Source organism: Uranotaenia lowii, chromosome 3 (assembly GCF_029784155.1).
Source record: "Uranotaenia lowii strain MFRU-FL chromosome 3, ASM2978415v1, whole genome shotgun sequence".
Lineage (NCBI taxonomy): Eukaryota > Metazoa > Arthropoda > Insecta > Diptera > Culicidae > Uranotaenia > Uranotaenia lowii.
This window is the reverse complement of record NC_073693.1, coordinates 339,353,621-339,375,955: the sequence shown is the minus strand read 5'-3', so window position 1 is coordinate 339,375,955 and position 22,335 is coordinate 339,353,621. Positions and strand designations below refer to the sequence as shown.

The following is a 22,335-nucleotide window of genomic DNA, read 5'->3' as shown; positions in this document are numbered from 1 at the left end:
TTTATTTTGAACTATTTTATTAAATTATTTTATGTAGAGTATGTAAACCTTTTGTCAATACTACATCTACCACACTTGCTCTTATAGATTCAAAATACATAAGTATTATGCAACAAGAGCTGTGTGAAAATAGTTTGCAAAGGAGTCTAAATAGGTGCAATTTCCGCAATAAGGATCTTTTGTTTTATATAATCCTACTATTTTTATTCTGGAAATTGCACTCCACTACTAAATAATTTTCCTAGATGTGAACAATTCTGCTCGCGAACTACAACGGTCCTCAAAAAACCTCTGTTGCCAAATGGTTTCCCTTATGTCGTCTAAAGATTGTATTTCCTCGTACAATTTGTCATTTTATGTCATAGGTTACAGTTTTTGTCGAATGTTTAGAACATTTGCGGCGACTTTTTTTATCTGTTGATTGTTATTTCTATCAGGGATGGTCACATCACGACTCTCGCGACGGATAATAATCGGCCAGCGGCTGCGACGGGTGATGGAATTCAATGACAAACAGGTTAAAGTTTTGATTGATTATAACGTCTCTTTCGACGAACAGTCCCGAGCTTAGATGATTTCCTTAACAACTTTATGCCTATTTTGTAGAACTTTTTTTCCCCTTATTTTGATCCTCAATTCAGGTTCATGGTGTTCGATCGGAGAATATTGTCAGGGCACGATTTGTGTGTTGTTTTTTTTTCTCGTTTTTTTCTTCTGTATCTAGTATGGCTGATGATGATCGCCCGGGGTAGAATTTGTCCCGAACATGGCGGGCTGTCAAAGGCCATCGCATCAGTCTGGTAATAGATGATGAGACAAATCAACACACATAGATAGCTGTCGAATTAGCTGACGGTTCTGTGGCTGACGCGATTAGTAGGAGAAGTTTTGTCATTTGCTGTACCTCTTCGATGATGCGCCGAGACATCCAGGAACCGGCTCGATCGAGGAAGCATGTACCTACCAGATTTTTTGTCGATTAAAAGGTGCCGGTTAACAAGTGGAAACAAATTGGATGAGATCATCTTATCGCCGATGAAGATGGATTTGAAACGACCTCAGGGGGGAATATTTTGGGAATACATTGATCGTTTAGAGAGGTAGAAAAAGACATTATTGCTAACCATTTGTCTATATTCGATCGTGTCAAGATCGAAGGGGTCAAACGACAAGTACACGCGGCCTTGAACGGTAATGAGCTTGGACCCGCGCGGTATTGGAATACTGCAATCAACTCCCTGTTTGCCTCCTAACAAATAAGCAATCTCAAACCCCTGTCCGATCGATCGAGGGCCGGTCTAACTTGTCCGATGGCCGCCGTCTGAGTCAGGGTCTGGCTTAGCAATCGCGAGCAGCTGGGTATCGCACCGAAACTCCCGCCCCCAAACTGCCCTTGAAGTTTCATCTCTCGCTGTCTCTCTGGTTCTGCGCAAATTCGACCTTTCCAGCGACCTCCACCAAGAGTTCCGAACTCGAACACCCTCCTTTTCCTTGCATCCCAGAACCGACTTAATTCGATTTTCCCTTTTCTCATTATTTTCATTCTCCCTATGACAAGTGGTATTTACTGGTGGATTTCAGCAATTACCTTGCCGGTGTTTTGCCGCTCTCTGATCGTCTCCAGGATCCATTTTGCCATGCACAACGAGGAAATCAATCGAATATCCAAGCCCCGGGTCCCTAGCTAGGAGGGACACACACAACCGGTAACAAGTCAAGTCGACATAAGGTACACTGTTCTGGTGCTGTGCAGTAAGATGTGCTGCAATCACACCCGGTTCAGTAGAGTCGCCGGGCAGATGAAGATCACTTCCTGGCCTCCTCTCATCCGCCAACTTCTGAACCCTTTGCAAATCTTGAGCTGACTTGATCGAGATCCCGAGAGACCAAGAAAATGTGCAGCAAAAGACAAGGCGACAGACACGTTGTTTGTTACACGTTTTGCTTCAGTCAGGTTCGAATTCAAGGGGTTGCACACCAAACTTGAAGAAAAAAACTCAAATTAAAAACAGATTAAAACACATCCCAATGACAAAAACGACAAAAATAACAAAACTGACAAAAATGACAAAAAATGACAAAAATGACGAAAATGACAAAAATGACAAAAATGACAAAAATGAGAAAAATGACAAAAATTACGAAAATGACAAAAATGACAAAAATGACAAACATGAAAAAAATTATAAAAATGACAAAAATGACAAAAATGACAAAAATGACACAAATAACAAAAATGACAAAAACTACGAGAATGTCGAGAATGACAAATATGACAAAATTGCCAAAATTGAAAAAATTTCAAAAATGACAAAATTTCAAAATTGACAAAAACGTAAAAAAAATCAAAATTCACAAAAATTACAAAATTTCAAAATTGACAAAAACGTAAAAAATATCAAAATTCACAAAAATGACAATACGTTAAAAATATCAAAATTCACAAAAATGACAAAAATGATAAAAATTACAAAAATGACAAAAATGACAAAAATGACAAAAATGACAAAAATGACAAAAATGACAAAAATGACAAAAATGACAAAAATGACAAAAATGACAAAAATGACAAAAATGACAAAAATGACAAAAATGACAAAAATGACAAAAATGACAAAAATGACAAAAATGACAAAAATGACAAAAATGACAAAAATGACAAAAATGACAAAAATGACAAAAATGACAAAAATGACAAAAATGACAAAAATGACAAAAATGACAAAAATGACAAAAATGACAAAAATGACAAAAATGACAAAAATGACAAAATTGACAAAAATGACAAAAATGACAAAAATGACAAAAATGACAAAAATGACAAAAATGACAAAAATGACAAAAATGACAAAAATGACAAAAATGACAAAAATGACAAAAATGACAAAAATGACAAAAATGACAAAAATGACAAAAATGACAAAAATGACAAAAATGACAAAAATGACAAAAATGACGCTTTTGACAATTTTGACAATTTTGACAATTTTGACAATTTTGACAATTTTGACAATTTTGACAATTTTGACAATTTTGACAATTTTGACAATTTTGACAATTTTGACAATTTTGACAATTTTGACAATTTTGACAATTTTGACAATTTTGACAATTTTGACAATTTTGACAATTTTGACAATTTTGACAATTTTGACAATTTTGACAATTTTGACAATTTTGACAATTTTGACAATTTTGACAATTTTGACAATTTTGACAATTTTGACAATTTTGACAATTTTGACAATTTTGACAATTTTGACAATTTTGACAATTTTGACAATTTTGACAATTTTGACAATTTTGACAATTTTGACAATTTTGACAATTTTGACAATTTTGACAATTTTGACAATTTTGACAATTTTGACAATTTTGACAATTTTGACAATTTTGACAATTTTGACAATTTTGACAATTTTGACAATTTTGACAATTTTGACAATTTTGACAGTTTTGATAATTTTGACAATATGACAATTTTGACAATTTTGACAATTTTGACAATTTTGACAATTTTGACAATTTTGACAATTTTGACAATTTTGACAATTTTGACAGTTTTGACAATTTTGACAATTTTGACAATTTTGACAATTTTGACAATTTTGACAATTTTGACAATTTTGACAATTTTGACCATTTTGACAATTTTGACAATTTTGACAATTTTGACAATTTTGACAATTTTGACAATTTTGACAATTTTGACAATTTTGACAATTTTGACAATTTTGACAATTTTGACAATTTTGACAATTTTGACAATTTTGACAATTTTGACAATTTTGACAATTTTGACAATTTTGACAATTTTGACAATTTTGACAATTTTGACAATTTTGACAATTTTGACAATTTTGACAATTTTGACAATTTTGACAATTTTGACAATTTTGACAATTTTGACAATTTTGACAATTTTGACAATTTTGACAATTTTGACAATTTTGACAATTTTAACAATTTTGACAATTTTGACAATTTTGACCATTTTGACAATTTTGACAATTTTGACAATTTTGACAATTTTGACAATTTTGACAATTTTGACAATTTTGACAATTTTGACAATTTTGACAATTTTGACAATTTTGACAATTTTGACAATTTTGACAATTTTGACAATTTTGACAATTTTGACAATTTTGACAATTTTGACAATTTTGACAATTTTGACAATTTTGACAATTTTGACAATTTTGACAATTTTGACAATTTTGTGGCGGTGAAAAAAATAAGGTCAAAGCTACAATTTATGCAAAAAATTGCAAAAGATGATTTTTCATTAAGTTGAATTTAGGATCGATATGTTGCGCATATTGATAATTTTTTCAAATCTTTTTTCATTGCTATAGGGAGTGTTGCATGGCTACTTTTTCCGAATTTCAAAACGATTGTGGTCTAAAACTTTCCTATTCGGTCAAAACGAACGACAGAGATTTGGAAAATTTTTTAAAATGAGTTTAAGCTACCAGCGTTTTGATTTGATATCTATGGAAACCACGAAAATTTGTTCGGAGAATGTCATTTTTTGTTTTTTCTTGAATATTTTGTTCTCACGCGATAAAAATGAAATTCCAATTGGATAATTCTCTGATTACAACTTTTCCGAAGACTATTAAGCGAAAGGAATGATCAAAAAATTGTTAAAAAGAGTTTAGCAACACTGCTAGATTATCCTTACAATTTTCAGAAATATTTTTTCAACAAGAAAGCTACTGATTTCATAGTCTTGAAATGTTCTGATAAAATTGTCTACATTAATTTTTTTATCTTTTGCAAAAAAAAATAGGGGTTGCCAGAAGTTTATTATCATCAGATGTTATGATTTTGCAAAAAATTGAAACTTAAATCAGGTGGAATTTTCTTTTTTTACATGAAATTGAACACAAAATTTCCACGTTTTATGCATTTTTAAGTAAATTGGCACTAAATAAAGAAGTGATTAAAATTTCGATGAAGAGAAAAAAAACTGAGAGCGTTTTAACGCATAGCTGAAATTTGGCACAGCCAATCAACAAAATTCGACATAATCATTTTCGCTTCTTCGAAGATTGTTTTCGATAATAGAAATAAAAACAAAATTCGAATTTTGGTTTTAGCAGTTTTGTCATCGTGATTTTAGATGACTTTTCAGTTTCTCAATCAGATCATTGGAAGGATTGAATGAAGATGACAAATGAAAGTCAACCAAAAATTTGAAATATGATCAAGATGACACTTTTCAGATAATATGTATTATCTTTGTGGTAAATTATTTTATCATAACATCTTTTCATCAGCAAGTGTAGGCCCTATAATTTGAGTTTATTTTCTTTAGCGACCTTTTTCTTGCGTTTGAAGTCAACTTTCGAAATGGTTTGTTATTTTTTGCTTTCGCTTTATCTGATCGTGTGCTGTTTTTCCAAACCCAAACGGTCGTCGAAAGGTAGAAAAAACTTTCTTTCTACTTTCGGGTTAGATAAACATGAAAATTTGCAAAATCATCTTGAGTCTGTTTTGATAAGCTGTTTTTGGTTTTTTTTCTTCTTTACTGTTTAGAATTTCTTTAGGACTTTTATCAGGTGCAGAGCTGCTAAGTGCCCACCGGAAAGCTATAGAAAGTATCAAGTCCCAGGCAATAAATAACTCCAACACTTTGTTGACCTCAATTATTCAACTCGGAAATCGAGGGTTGCAATCAATCCACGAAACAACAAAAAAGAAACTGGTTAAGAAAACGCAAATTTGCGTCCCCTTTCATCCTTGCAGAAAATGTCGATGAAAATTGACTTTCCTCGAATTTTATCCTTCTTTGAAGGAACAAAAGTTCTCAAGAAGAACAACAAAAGGAGGGGAAATCTATCTCGGCAACAAAATTAGCTAAAGATTGAATATCAAGTGGTCGTAAATCAATCGGAGCGAGTTTTGCATTTGTTTTCCCCTTTCGCAAATGAAATTGTACTTCGGTAAAAGGTAAGGAGAAAGGAGAAAATCCCTTGACCACTCGAGGGTTGTCCTTGTTTTGGGTCCGGCCGGCCGAAGAATGGGATCACGTGTCCAGAAGTCCAGAACACGCGGATGGACGGACGTTTCCCAATGTTACTTATACTCATGTGTCTGTAGAGAAGTAGGTAGCACTCTCTCCTTGTCAATGTCTTTGCCGGGCCAATAAATCCTGATATCTGTTCGGTCCAGTTCGAGTTTCGGTTTGTTCTGTCCGAGGAATCTGCATGTCAAAGCAATTTTCTATGAAATACCGAACGTGTTGTCCGGATTCGAGCGGACCAATTGACAGGGCTGGGAAAATTACTAGGTATCCTTGGGAGACTTTATCGAGAGAAGTCGAAAGCTAAATTTAGGAACGGTTCTGGGAGATTCAATGCATTTTGCATGAAGTTCAATTTTACTTCAATAAAGTAATTTATGTACATTCGACTAATTATTTTAAAACATTCTATTAACGAGTCTTCCCATATGGTCTAGTGGCTAGGATATCTGGCTTTCACCCAGAAGGCCCGGGTTCGATTCCCGGTATGGGAAAGTTTTTTGTTCAAATAATTGACAGTTCGAAGAAATGTCTTCCAGGATCAGGATCAAAGGCTGGACGACGTTCCGCTACTTAACATAGATAGAGTCGTCTTTCAACTTATTGATGGCCACGCGTCGTCGTTACCAAAAAATAACCCAAAATTGATTTACAAATTTTTCATAATTTTTCAATTACTCATAATAGTGACAAAGAAGGGGTCCCAAGAGACTCTCTTGTGGTACGCCACGGTAGACCGGGAAAGAACATACTATATCTCGTATTCCCAATATTCACGATTTGGAATCTTCCTGTCAGGGACGAAAGTGTGCACTGAATACTAATCAGGTTTTCCCTGAAACAGACGTTGGTTCGTTTTGTTGATGTTTTTTGTTTTGAAAAATCATAACATCGCAGTTTATTTATATTTTGAACTGTGAAGATTAGATTTGTTCAATGATTTTTCGAAACAAAAATCTTTTTTGTTCAAATTAGATATTCGTTTTCAGTAGAAATTTTACATTTTTCATCAGTTTCAAATGCGATGAATCTATAGAAACTCATCTTGCATTTGATTTTGGCGTGAAACACATTTAGATACTGCGTGGTCACTGAACAAGCTTATGGTTGTTGTTATTCGGCGAACCAGAAGTTGCCAGAAAACTTGTAAACAGTGAGAAATCAGCTATTCGTTTGACAAGCTGGAAAATGGCTAATTCAACAGCCTTTGACATGTCAGTATATTTAGTATATTATGGCATCGAATTGTGATCACCGAATCATTTATTTGAAGTTGGAGACGCAAAGTCCGTAAAATTCGTTTTTGTTGATCGCTTTCCTCAAAAAGCTATGCTGTAATTCGCCATCTTTTCTTTAAACCATAAGTAAGTTTGATCATAAATTTTGCAAGAGAAGAACTGTGTCTATTATAGAATCATACAATTGAAAATTGCTTTTTTAAGAAAAAATATAGAAAAGTCAATCAAATGGAAAGACATTGAAATTATGCAGATAAGCTATTCGCGCCCAAAGTGCCAATTTGGATGAAAAAAGAAGTGATTTTGAACCTTTGAAATTTTTTCATTTTTGTCATTTTTGTAATTTTTGTCATTTTTGTCATTTTTGTCATTTTTTTTCGTTTTTGTCATTTTTGTCATTTTTGTCATTTTTGTCATTTTTGTCATTTTTGTCATTTTTGTCATTTTTGTCATTTTTGTCATTTTTGTCATTTTTGTCATTTTTGTCATTTTTGTCATTTTTGTCATTTTTGTCATTTTTGTCATTTTTGTCATTTTTGTCATTTTTGTCATTTTTGTCATTTTTGTCATTTTTGTCATTTTTGTCATTTTTGTCATTTTTGTCATTTTTGTCATTTTTGTCATTTTTGTCATTTTTGTCATTTTTGTCATTTTTGTCATTTTTGTCATTTTTGTCATTTTTGTCATTTTTGTCATTTTTGTCATTTTTGTCATTTTTGTCATTTTTGTCATTTTTGTCATTTTTGTCATTTTTGTCATTTTTGTCATTTTTGTCATTTTTGTCATTTTTGTCATTTTTGTCATTTTTGTCATTTTTGTCATTTTTGTCATTTTTGTCATTTTTGTCATTTTTGTCATTTTTGTCATTTTTGTCATTTTTGTCATTTTTGTCATTTTTGTCATTTTTTGTCATTTTTGTCATTTTTGTCATTTTTGTCATTTTTGTCATTTTTGTCATTTTTGTCATTTTTGTCATTTTTGTCATTTTTGTCATTTTTGTCATTTTTGTCATTTTTGTCATTTTTGTCATTTTTGTCATTTTTGTCATTTTTGTCATTTTTGTCATTTTTGTCATTTTTGTCATTTTTGTCATTTTTGTCATTTTTGTCATTTTTGTCATTTTTGTCATTTTTGTCATTTTTGTCATTTTTGTCATTTTTGTCATTTTTGTCATTTTTGTCATTTTTGTCATTTTTGTCATTTTTGTCATTTTTGTCATTTTTGTCATTTTTGTCATTTTTGTCATTTTTGTCATTTTTGTCATTTTTGTCATTTTTGTCATTTTTGTCATTTTTGTCATTTTTGTCATTTTTGTCATTTTTGTCATTTTTGTCATTTTTGTCATTTTTGTCATTTTTGTCATTTTTGTCATTTTTGTCATTTTTGTCATTTTTGTCATTTTTGTCATTTTTGTCATTTTTGTCATTTTTGTCATTTTTGTCATTTTTGTCATTTTTGTCATTTTTGTCATTTTTGTCATTTTTGTCATTTTTGTCATTTTTGTCATTTTTGTCATTTTTGTCATTTTTGTCATTTTTGTCATTTTTGTCATTTTTGTCATTTTTGTCATTTTTGTCATTTTTGTCATTTTTGTCATTTTTGTCATTTTTGTCATTTTTGTCATTTTTGTCATTTTTGTCATTTTTGTCATTTTTGTCATTTTTGTCATTTTTGTCATTTTTGTCATTTTTGTCATTTTTGTCATTTTTGTCATTTTTGTCATTTTTGTCATTTTTGTCATTTTTGTCATTTTTGTCATTTTTGTCATTTTTGTCATTTTTGTCATTTTTGTCATTTTTGTCATTTTTGTCATTTTTGTCATTTTTGTCATTTTTGTCATTTTTGTCATTTTTGTCATTTTTGTCATTTTTGTCATTTTTGTCATTTTTGTCATTTTTGTCATTTTTGTCATTTTTGTCATTTTTGTCATTTTTGTCATTTTTGTCATTTTTGTCATTTTTGTCATTTTTGTCATTTTTGTCATTTTTGTCATTTTTGTCATTTTTGTCATTTTTGTCATTTTTGTCATTTTTGTCATTTTTGTCATTTTTGTCATTTTTGTCATTTTTGTCATTTTTGTCATTTTTGTCATTTTTGTCATTTTTGTCATTTTTGTCATTTTTGTCATTTTTGTCATTTTTGTCATTTTTGTCATTTTTGTCATTTTTGTCATTTTTGTCATTTTTGTCATTTTTGTCATTTTTGTCATTTTTGTCATTTTTGTCATTTTTGTCATTTTTGTCATTTTTGTCATTTTTGTCATTTTTGTCATTTTTGTCATTTTTGTCATTTTTGTCATTTTTGTCATTTTTGTCATTTTTGTCATTTTTGTCATTTTTGTCATTTTTGTCATTTTTGTCATTTTTGTCATTTTTGTCATTTTTGTCATTTTTGTCATTTTTGTCATTTTTGTCATTTTTGTCATTTTTGTCATTTTTGTCATTTTTGTCATTTTTGTCATTTTTGTCATTTTTGTCATTTTTGTCATTTTTGTCATTTTTGTCATTTTTGTCATTTTTGTCATTTTTGTCATTTTTGTCATTTTTGTCATTTTTGTCATTTTTGTCATTTTTGTCATTTTTGTCATTTTTGTCATTTTTGTCATTTTTGTCATTTTTGTCATTTTTGTCATTTTTGTCATTTTTGTCATTTTTGTCATTTTTGTCATTTTTGTCATTTTTGTCATTTTTGTCATTTTTGTCATTTTTGTCATTTTTGTCATTTTTGTCATTTTTGTCATTTTTGTCATTTTTGTCATTTTTGTCATTTTTGTCATTTTTGTCATTTTTGTCATTTTTGTCATTTTTGTCATTTTTGTCATTTTTGTCATTTTTGTCATTTTTGTCATTTTTGTCATTTTTGTCATTTTTGTCATTTTTGTCATTTTTGTCATTTTTGTCATTTTTGTCATTTTTGTCATTTTTGTCATTTTTGTCATTTTTGTCATTTTTGTCATTTTTGTCATTTTTGTCATTTTTGTCATTTTTGTCATTTTTGTCATTTTTGTCATTTTTGTCATTTTTGTCATTTTTGTCATTTTTGTCATTTTTGTCATTTTTGTCATTTTTGTCATTTTTGTCATTTTTGTCATTTTTGTCATTTTTGTCATTTTTGTCATTTTTGTCATTTTTGTCATTTTTGTCATTTTTGTCATTTTTGTCATTTTTGTCATTTTTGTCATTTTTGTCATTTTTGTCATTTTTGTCATTTTTGTCATTTTTGTCATTTTTGTCATTTTTGTCATTTTTGTCATTTTTGTCATTTTTGTCATTTTTGTCATTTTTGTCATTTTTGTCATTTTTGTCATTTTTGTCATTTTTGTCATTTTTGTCATTTTTGTCATTTTTGTCATTTTTGTCATTTTTGTCATTTTTGTCATTTTTGTCATTTTTGTCATTTTTGTCATTTTTGTCATTTTTGTCATTTTTGTCATTTTTGTCATTTTTGTCATTTTTGTCATTTTTGTCATTTTTGTCATTTTTGTCATTTTTGTCATTTTTGTCATTTTTGTCATTTTTGTCATTTTTGTCATTTTTGTCATTTTTGTCATTTTTGTCATTTTTGTCATTTTTGTCATTTTTGTCATTTTTGTCATTTTTGTCATTTTTGTCATTTTTGTCATTTTTGTCATTTTTGTCATTTTTGTCATTTTTGTCATTTTTGTCATTTTTGTCATTTTTGTCATTTTTGTCATTTTTGTCATTTTTGTCATTTTTGTCATTTTTGTCATTTTTGTCATTTTTGTCATTTTTGTCATTTTTGTCATTTTTGTCATTTTTGTCATTTTTGTCATTTTTGTCATTTATGTCATTTTTGTCATTTTTGTCATTTTTGTCATTTTTGTCATTTTTGTCATTTTTGTCATTTTTGTCATTTTTGTCATTTTTGTCATTTTTGTCATTTTTGTCATTTTTGTCATTTTTGTCATTTTTGTCATTTTTGTCATTTTTGTCATTTTTGTCATTTTTGTCATTTTTGTCATTTTTGTCATTTTTGTCATTTTTGTCATTTTTGTCATTTTTGTCATTTTTGTCATTTTTGTCATTTTTGTCATTTTTGTAATTTTTGTCATTTTTGTCATTTTTGCCATTTTTGCCATTTTTGTCATTTTTGTCATTTTTGTCATTTTTGTCATTTTTGTCATTTTTGTCATTTTTGTCATTTTTGTCATTTTTGTCATTTTTGTCATTTTTGTCATTTTTGTCATTTTTGTCATTTTTGTCATTTTTGTCATATTTATTATTTTTGTCGATTTTGTCATTTTTGTTTCCCTTTATAGTACTTTTACGAATTTCAATTTGTTGAAGAAAATTTTCAGAAACCATAAATGTTTACAATGTGAAACTGAAAACATTTTAAAATTTAATTCAAGGCATTCATCTTCGAATCGATGGAGTAAACAGTCATAGACGTGAAAATCTGAAATTTTCTGCATCAACCGAAAACCACCCTTTTGCGATCTGGGATGTTGCTGGCCATAATCGCCTCCCTGCAAAAGAATTGGCATCTCCCCCGGGAGAGAAGATTTCCCAAAAACCCTACTGCTGAGGGAAGAAAGGACCTACATCAAATTCATTCTGCACCAGCTCAAGCAGGGAGCGGACTTTGAATCGCATCGTTGAAAACCGTATGTGTTTTCACATTCTTACGTAGGAGCACACTTTTTCAGTCCACTTTTAGAGTCTGATGGATTTTATCTAAATTCCCATAATCCTGCTCCGACAAGGTGGACAAGTAGCCCCGGAAAAAAACTGAGAAAGGGTAAAAACTTTAACATACCTTCACCTACAAGGCAAGTACCAACTCATGCTGCCAAATCATCGATGCAGGATCAAGGAGAAAAGGGTTTGCTTAGGATTTTCCACACAGAAGAGACCCCATTCAAAAGACATTATCATTTGGCGGGTACCGTGAAAGAAGAAGGACCGATTTAATGTCAGTTTAGCCACATAACATTCGCCTTGTTGATAATAATGGTCCGCCGGAAGATGTCGGATTGTTCCTTACAGAAGCTATATGGTCGGTGACTCTAGTGAAAATGTGTGATGTATCCTAAGGAAGGAACGAGTTTTCCATTTCAGCTGGAAAATTGTATTGACTTTTTGATCCCGTCATCTTCAAGAAAATGTCAACAAAAATTCTTAAGTGAGATTTTATACAGAAAAATGTGATCATGTGTGGATGAATTTTATAGATATTTTTAATGTAATTACTTATCTAGATCATCCCCCCTTTCCTTGAGGTTTCTAATCTTCATTTTCAATATTTTGACCTATGGAATTGTACAAGAAAAAGGTGGAGCTTTCGAGAAGATACCTACTACGGATAGGAGGGATGTAAAATAGACAAGTAACTGCTGCACTATCCGGTAAGCCCTCGATATGAAATTTTAAGCAGCATTCCTTTAGGAGAAAAGTTTCAAAAAAAATTGAAGTAAGCCTTTGCTGTAGTCGCTGTAAGAATACAAAATTTAATTGTCTAAGTATTTCTTAAATGAATTTCGGAAATCTTCCATTAAGATTTTTTCACAATCCTGGATGTAGAAGCCTAAAGACAGCATAGTCATCAAATAACGGTTTAAATATATTTAAAATTGCACAAATATGAATTTAAAATCTGGTTTCCGATTTGGATTTCGTAGAGTAAAAGAGTATTACTTTTTGCTTTTTGACTAGAAGCATTGTAACTTAACCTTTTCATTCTCCACACACTAAGATTACAATTTTCCGGCTCGGAATAATGACTGTCCGAATCATAGGGAAATTGCTTAATTTTAACGAAAGTCGAATGAAAATCTTCCCGAATCACGTGACGCTTCATGAATCCTGTAATCCGGGATAAAATTCTTACGAATGCACAGGAACTCGAACAATCGTTCTGAATTCGGGACAGTAATGACCTTTATTACGTGGAGCTCATCAGCTATCGCGCGTTCCTTGTCGTATCCTTTTCTTTCCATCCTTTTCTACCGTGTGAGAACTGCCATGTTTACTTTGCCTGTTCTGGTAGTTCTGGAAGAAAAAAAGTGGCGTCTAGCAAGATGATCGAGTTCTCCATGGAAATAAGCTTGCGGAAGTGTAGTGTTGAAACATTTTTCAGTTAAATCATTTGACACACGGCCATCGTCTTGTACTTTTTGGAAAATGGAGCTGGAACTTTATCTGAGAAACGTGAATGGTGTTGGCACATAAACTATATCGATCAGCATCGGTTAGAGACAGTCGGTTCTTCTCTTAAAGGACACCATCACCCGAGGGAAATGCCGCTGCGGACTATGCAAATTTGTATTGAAATGTGAAATTTTTATACTTATTGTGAGTTTGATTACGTAAAAATATTTGTGTTGCATAATAAAATAAAATTATCAAAGTATATCTCTGTGTTGTTCATTTCATTGAATTAAATACATTTAAAATTTGAAAAAAGGAACAAAAACAAAAAGAAGAAAGCTACTGAAAAATCTTAATTTCCTGTAAATCTCGCGAGGAACCCGTTTCGAACTTACAGGACAATTTGACAGTTCGTTTTCCTGAGCTGTTTTTCTGTCCCGAAATCGTCCTGTAATTTCAGCTGTTGAAAATACAGGACGAAATCGTTCCGACTACAGGTGAAAAGATTAAGTGTGCACAAACTGAAAAAGAATCATATCGCTTTTTCGTTTCGTTCCTCAAACACGCATTTCAAGTTTCTTTCCAGTAATGGGCGGACACGAAATTATTACGACATCAAAAATGTCATGCACATTTTCTTATAATGTTTAGAATCCCACCAAAATTTTCAGGGTAGTTTTATACACATATTTACTTCAAAAATCGAATGAAAAGTTAATCGATGGAGCCTTGAGTTTAAAATTGAACGCATTTTCGTTTAATGCCCTCTATTAAAGTTTTTGCAATGTCATTTCCACCAGTACCAGTTTCTCGTTTTTTTTCCATTTTCTTAACATGTTTTTCTCGTCTTTGACTGTCTTCTTGCTCGTCCGAAGTTCTCGCTTCATTATTGCCCAGTACTGTTCCACCGGGCACAGCTCCGGACAGTTTGACGGGTTCATGTCCTTTGGACCAAAATGGACAGAATTGGCCTCATACCACTCTGAACACTTTTAGAATAGTGGTATGATGTCAAATCTGACCAAAATAGCGGACCCAAAAGGCGCTTCTCGAGGCACTCACCTTGTATATGGATGTATGTAGTCCAGATCTCTTCTTAGCATTCTGGACGAAGCTCTGCGACATGCCGATCTTTTTAGCCAAATCACGGCTCGAGGCTTTGGGATTTGCTTTAATCATCCGCTTCACCTTTCCTTCCGTTTCTTTATTTCCGGTCCCGGTTTTCTTCCAGCTCCTTTGCCCTGGTCCAACATCAACCGCTCCTGAACCGCTTTAACACCCTGGAGACGGTTGAATGGTGAATGTTCAACATTTTTCCCAACTGCCGGTGCGACAAGTCTGGAAATTCCGAGTGTTTGGAAAGAATTTGTTCTCTCGACTCGCGTTGGTTCACCTCCATTTTCGTTGAATCGAAAAATATGACTTCGAGCTTGACAGCATGTAAACAAAACACATCAATACGAAAGTGTGCAAAATTTGGTTGATTTTTACCCAATGGTAAAAAAGTTATGCCCTGTTGAATGTGTCGCAATAATTTCGTGTTCGCCCTTTAATGTGTATTAAGGTGATACGGAGAGGAATGAATGGCATCCTGGTGTTAAAATCCTTATGATCAAATCAAAAAACCGATACAGAGTCATTCGTCACAAGCGTGCAAGGAATCAGTCAGTCAGTCAGTCATTCAGCTAGCAAGCAGGCAGCGCGGGAATCCCTCGCTGGTTCGTGATCGGGTGGCTCACTGATGGGCTTCAGACCTTCGGACGAGTCCGCACATTTGGCAACCGTGGCAGGTAATTTCTTGTTATCATGAGAAACAAGAAATTACTTTTAAAAAAACGAACCGGAAAAGTAAACAAACGTGGCCGTCGATTCACGCTGAGTTTATTTTCAACAAACTTGCTTGAAAATCAATCAGTTTGTCAACTACCCACCGTGAGAAAAACTGTGACAACATGAGTAATTCGAATACTTATTAAGTGAAAATTAGTAGAAACAAAAAGCAACACTGTTGAATGATTTCCGGAGGCTATCAAGATTGAAGTGTAAAAAAGGAAAAAAATGCCATAAATAATGATCTTTTTTGCAAATTAGCGGGCTTTGAAATAATGCCGAAACTGGAATTGATAATTTCAGCCTTGAAGTTCCGTTGCCAAGACAACGTGAAATAAATATGAAATTACAAGCTTGATCATGTTAACAATTTCAAGCAGGATAGCTTGAAATTACAAGCTTGATGATGTTAACAATTTCAAGCGGGACAGCTTGAAATTGAAAGGCGAGTTGAGAGTACAGCCTGAATGGATCGATAGAAATTTGAAGCGAATTGAGAGGACAGCTTGAAATTGACAGGCGAGTTGAGAGGACAGCCAAATTATATCGATAGGAATTTTGAGCGAATCGAGAGGACAGCTTGAAATTGAAAGGCGAGTTGAAAATACCGCCCAAAAGCATCAATAGAAATTTCAAGCTAGGGTAAGTGTACCTAAGACAACGGCTTAAGGAAGCTTTTTTCATTAATTCAATAGAATTGCCTTGCATGTTGATTTGAAACTGATATTTATTCATTGAACTTTATTTCGAATACTGTTTTATGAAACTATGTAGGAAATAGATCAATCCATTACGTACTTTTGAGTCAATTTATGATTTATTTTTCTTATTCAAGTTCCTCCATTGTCGTACCAGGTTCCTAATTCCGTCGTACAAGGAGACCGGAATTGTCTCAATTTATTCCACCCTCTTCAGAAATACATTTAAAATTTTGCGGTTGCGGTTCATGCAATTAGCATCAGCTTACATCGAACGGATCAACCGCGCAGGATAACAGCAGAAGTTCTCTCGAGTAACCAGTCGCAATAAGCTATGAAACTAGGATAGCTTTATTCTAAACAGGTCTACCATTGCTTGGCTAATGCATCTGCAGGCAGCAAAGTATTATACCTTCTATTCAATTCTACCGAAATTGTCTCGAACTATTCCTCCCTCATGAGGGATAGATTTAAAATTTTGCGGTTGCGGTTCATACCAATGCGATTATTTACTTCGCACGGATCAACCGCGCAGGATAACTGCAAAGTTTGAATAAGATCTGAGTCGCAATAAAATGGACTTGCCAAGAAATCCCAAGGTAGCGTTTTTGTATCTAGGTACCATTGCTTGGCTAAGGCAATTGCAGGCAACACAATATTAGACCTTTTAAATTGAATCCACCCTGCAAATGTATTTTCTACCAACACACTCTCCAACGGACTGGGCTGCCATGATCCAAGAATTGTCCGTAAAATAAGATTTTATAACATTCAAACAGACATTTTTCACAAATTACATGGCACAAATTTACAAAGTAATTGCATATATTTAAAGAACATCAACATTTTTAATAGTACTATATGTTTTTCTACGCAATGAGACTGAATAGTAAGACATTTGAGGAGAGGCAGAATCACACTTGCGTTTTTTCAACATGTGTATTCTTATGCATGTGGGAACCCTGGCGAAGGATATCGACACAAAGCATCGCCACGTTGATGCGTGTAATGCGCATTAGACTGGTTCAGCTCATCTATTAAAGTTTTTTTGCGAGCGATAAAAGTTTTTGCAAAAATGTTTTTTTTTGGAAATTGACGCTTCGTTATTCTAACATTTCGTTGTTTGGGTTCAAATTTTTGGGAAATGACGTAGAGTAATCGAACTGAAATTAAACTTTTCGACTTTTTTCATTCAAATTGTAATATGTCAAAAACGACAAAACATCTTTTGTTGAAAATTCACTGCGAATTTATAAAAATTCAGCAAACATGAGTCAAGAATTAAAACTTATATGGTAGAAATCAGAATATAAGTGGGTTTGATTTTGTTGAATTTTGAACGACTATATGTACAAAAAATCATATCTACTGATTTTTTATCACAACTTGTATTGAGATCCAAACCAGAGACTCATGAACTCTTATTTAAAAGTTTAAATGATTCATTCATCCAAATTCTCTTGTCATTTTGACCTTCAACGGGAATTTTTTTCATCGTTTTTCCATGCATCGTAAAGATTCAATAAAAATCGAGGTTTTCGGTCCAGGAATTGAAATTTTTTCCTCGAGTTGATCCCCATTTAAAGAATTTCTGAACCCTGGAGAAGTTTTAGTTTAAGTTTTCAAGGATCTCTCAGTGACCATTCTGTAGAGCAAAGCGCTTGGTCGTATGTGCGATATTGCAGTTTGAATGCAAGAAGCTTAAAAAGTCTAATTTTCAAATTATTGATGTATCTCAAGTTTCAAACACTTGAGAAAGGTTTAGTGTCATCAGAAAATAGAACCAAAAATAATCAAATATTAAAATATGAAATAATTTTGAAGAAACAATTTCATTGGAGTTGAACGTTAGAAATGTGTTAAGTTGGAGATATTCTTGCGTGCTCTCAAACGTTTATTAAATTATGCACGATACTGTTAGTAAATAATTTGTAAAACACCAACCACTAAGCTAAAAAATCCATCAATTGAAACCATGCATTATAAGCAATGCTGAATACATTCAAGTAATTTATCAATATAAATAGACTTTTTGCACTTATCTCCCAGCGCATCAAGTTCCTAGCTTCAAAATAAACAAAATTACTGTATTATGTTGTGATTACTTGGAAATCCATTATGTTAATTCTCTATGAGTCCGACTGTGGTCAGCAAAAAATAGTAAAAATGAACTGGTCTAATTCCAATTCTTGCAAAATTCCTGTCCTATTCCTGTCGCAAAATTACGACGAATTATGGGGCCCGAGCGATTCGATTTCAATCGAATATTGACAAATTTATATAGTTCAGCTTAGTTTGAAATCATTTTTCTAATTTTATTTCAACACTTTTCTGTCGAATTTTATGATTTCGATCGTTATATGCATTGACAGGAAGCGATAAAATAAAGAAACACGTTGGGGGGATCACTAAGTTCGTTTTACAATATGGCGGAGTGCATCAATAATTCAATTCACTTCGCGATTTCAATATCAAATAAATTAAGAAATAGTTTTAAAAGTGACAAATTTGTGATAGAAAATAAATTTTCAAGCTTAAGTTTATCATGTGAAGTAGCCAATTTAAGTGGAAAGTGGTTTTTTGGCTCTAAAACATGCATTCTTGAATTTCGACGAATCAGAGGGATACGACGGAGGAGGGTACACCTACCCTAGTTGAGATCATCTTGACATTGAAAGGCAAGTTGAGAGGACAGCCTAAACGTATCGATAGAATTTCAAGCGAGTTGAGAGAACAACTTGAAATTGGATGACGAGCTGAAACTTACTTACTTTATGGTCCCGTGTCGATTCTCCGGGCCATATGGCCGTGGTAAAAGACCTCACCTGTTGACGATCCGGAGCCAGAGTTTTCACTTAGTCCCAGTCAAGATTCTCGTCGACAGTTCAGATTTCAGCGGCTAGGCTTCGCCGCCACGAGTTTCTGGGTCTGCCTCTCATTCGATGTCCCTCTGGATTCCATTCAAGCGCCTCTCAGCAAATCTCGTGCTCATCGCTTCTAGCGCTTGATGATATCGGCGATGAAGTTCCACGTTTGAGATTAGAGATGTACCATTAACTTGAAGGACATCAGATGATTTTTCGCTTCTAGGACGTTTATCACCAAAGAGATTGGATTCCAGTGAAATCTGGGACAATACATATCCAAACAGGTGCCAAGTTTTTTCAAATTGCTTGTTTGATACCGATTAAGACGTATGTTGAATTTCAACTAGATGTCTCCCAAAATAGTTGCCAAAAAAAACGATGATCTTTAATCTTAAGCATATCATACTTTCTACCACACGTTCCCACACGACAAAATTCAAACTTTTCATTGAATCACAGCAGCAGTGTTTCAATCGTATCTAAGGACTAAACGAAAATTTATGTTCATTTTTTTAATTTACGCTAAAGAATCTTTTTGGAAAGCAAAATCTAAAAATTTTCAAAAATAAATTTGAGTTTTGTATATGATTCAGCAAATAATTTAAACAAATCCGGGAAAAATCGGGAGAGTTTAAAAAATATCTTGCTATCTCGATCAGATTTGACTTTTCTCGAATTCTTCAATGGTGTTAACATCAGCAATACTGAAAACGATAGACGACTCTCTTTAAAAGGATCTCCTGTTTTATAACGACTCTCTGTGAAAGGGCCTCTAAAGAACTGACGTTTCTGTTCGAGCAGCGGGTATTTCATTGTCCAAGCAGGTAAAAGTTTCGCGAAAGCACGCGTTTGAATTTTATCAAAACAACATTTATTGAACAACATATTAAAACAAGTGCCTTAAGTTAATAGTACGATCGGTTACAATAAGTAAGATTTAGTGACAAGAACAGATTGTATGCAGAAACCACGGCTCCGACTAAACTCAGGCGTCTTGTTGGATACAAAATTATCCATTCTTTAAATATAAGTACAAGTTTCATAGCTAGCTCAGCGAGGTTTTCGCGCAGTTACAGCAGTCACGCACCTCAATCAGATCTAAGTAACTTGTTCGGGCGTGATAGTAAAACGTAGTACACTGAATATCTGGAAGTTTGTTGCGGACAGATTTAGTAAAAATACGCTGCTACCACGATTCCGGACATTGTATGATTTTTAGGTATAGTATGTAATTGAACATTATGTATATGAAGCGGAACTCCATGCTTTATTCCTCCTCTTATTCCAGTATATCTGCAACGCATTAAATATTATGTTGAAAAAAGATATGAAAGTCTTTAATTTTCCAGGATGCTTACCAGTTTTAGATATATTGGTAATAGAAGAAGAAGAAGAAATACGCTGGTCAAACCATTTGCATGGAAGTTGGACCGTTGCAATGAACAGCAAAACGTCCTTTTAGGCATGCGCCGGCGGAGATCTGACCCAAAAGTTGAAGTGGCCCCTTTGGCTCTGGACTGAGGACCTTATTGATTTTCACGATGTATAATCAGTGTAGCCTAACAAGTAAGAGTACCTAAGAAAAACGAAATCTGTGTTTATGGGCAGAATTAAAATATTTTCCCATACCGGGAATCGAACCCGGGCCTTCTGGGTGAAAGCCAGATATCCTAGCCACTAGACCATATGGGAGGAGATGAAACATGGGACATGGAAAAATAAACGGATTTTTCGATAACTTTGATAATTATGCAAAATTCTTAATTAGAATATAATTCTTGGTATCATCGAATTTTTGAAATGTTTAAATTTCAGGTTGAGGTGCGAGGTTTGCAAACATTGAAAAAATTAACAATGAATTTACCTTATTTTTTGTAATTTCTTTATTTGAATGAATTTACTTTGGGAACTTTAAGTAGTTAATCCAATCTTGTAGACATTTCAGTTTTTCACAGTTATGTTAATCAATTTCTTTACAAAAAAAGATTACCATCAAAGGTCCAACAAGAACTGGTAATCAGTAACACATTAACAAAAAAAAAAAAGTTGCCAATAGGAAGGCCAAATTTCTATCTGATTTTTGATATTCGGTTATTTGAAAGGGTGCCATATGCAATCCCGATAAGACGCCCTATTCTATCTGAAAAACAACATGTAAAGAACTCTAAGTAGGGGAAAAGTTCATATAACGCCCCATGTGGCTAATACGCGCCTCCTTTGTTTTGAAGAATCTGAAACATTTGAAGCCTGCAAAATATTACCAATTTGTTCTAAATGCTGTGATTGGTCATGGCAAGTATGAATTTTTCCTTAAAATGCCCCTGTGTCATGATAATTTCACAATTTAGGTTTTTCGTCATTTTGATCTAAACTTTAAAACATTTTCAATAAGGTGTCACCAAGCAGAGAAAAACGAATAAGACAATATTTTCTGACACATCGATAGAGGAGAATCTAAACTATGATTTTATGCTGAAAAATCATACTGAACTCGCAAAGGTATGCTTTTTATGGGTATTTTCTATCACGGCCCATGCGCTCGTTATAACGCGCCTATCGTAGTAGGCTGAAAATAGCATTAATTTTTCAAAATGGCCAATTTTAATTGAAAATGAACAGAAAGTCTAAAACCATATTTTGAGCGTTAATTCAGCCCAATAAATCTACTTTTCATTGTTTTCATAATTTTGATTAGTCCATTTTGATTTTCTTTTCAGTCAAAGTGTCTGTAAGTATTGGTGTGTTTTCGGTCTTCGGCTGCTTTCGGGTGTGTTCGGCTGCTAGGCGCATATTGAATACACAGCGGCGCGTATTTGCAACACAGTTTTGTTCTGTGGCTTTGAATATGGTTTTTAAAAATCAAGTTTTTGAAGCAACTATAGCAATTTGAGTAATAAAATATCATAGGCATTTGTAGAAAACACTTTCTTCAACGATTGCACCCATTTTCAACACAATTTGTACGTGGAATACATAGAAAATCAGCGATTCGCTTAGGTGGCGCATAATAGGGCATGTTCCCCTAATAACGGTAGGAACGAAACGAGCGAGGTGGTTAGACCAAGTGAAGCGTGATCTGGCGTATGTGGGATGCCCGAGAAATTGGAGAACAGTTGTCATGGACCGAGCGAATTTAAGAAATATTGTTCATTCAGGTTTCCGATTTACTTCGTAATGCAGCGAAAAATTCAAAAGAATCCTTTCAAAATATTTCCCATACCGGGAATCGAACCCGGGCCTTCTGGGTGAAAGCCAGATATCCTAGCCACTAGACCATATGGGAAGGTGATAACTTTGAAAAGACTCGCATAACAAGAGATAGAAGGTATGATTTGTTAAAATTTAACCTAAAGTAAGATCTTCATTAATTGCATACCACAGCAATTTACAATTTAAGAATATATATCAGCTCAACATTATCATGCAATTTTAAAAGTTTCTTTATTACTGCTATGCAACAAATTTATGATAAAAGCCATTCTTACTTCATTTTCAGTAACCTTAAAACCCTTTAGTAATGTAAATATATACCTACATACCTGCAAACCTAAACCTTTTGAA

At 33.0% G+C, this 22,335-nt stretch overlaps 3 non-coding genes across 3 annotated transcripts; 1 reads left to right on the top strand and 2 right to left on the bottom strand.

The window, feature by feature from the left end:
- Positions 1 to 6,453: 6,453 nt before the first annotated feature.
- On the top strand, positions 6,454 to 6,525 carry Trnae-uuc (transfer RNA glutamic acid (anticodon UUC)). Its single transcript has one exon. It is a non-coding gene; the product is annotated as a tRNA-Glu (tRNA).
- A 13,869-nt stretch (positions 6,526 to 20,394) lies between these two features.
- Trnae-uuc (transfer RNA glutamic acid (anticodon UUC)) lies at positions 20,395 to 20,466 on the bottom strand. Its single transcript has one exon. It is a non-coding gene; the product is annotated as a tRNA-Glu (tRNA).
- A 1,519-nt stretch (positions 20,467 to 21,985) lies between these two features.
- Positions 21,986 to 22,057, bottom strand: Trnae-uuc (transfer RNA glutamic acid (anticodon UUC)). The gene has a single exon. It is a non-coding gene; the product is annotated as a tRNA-Glu (tRNA).
- Between the last annotated feature and the right edge of the window lie 278 nt (positions 22,058 to 22,335).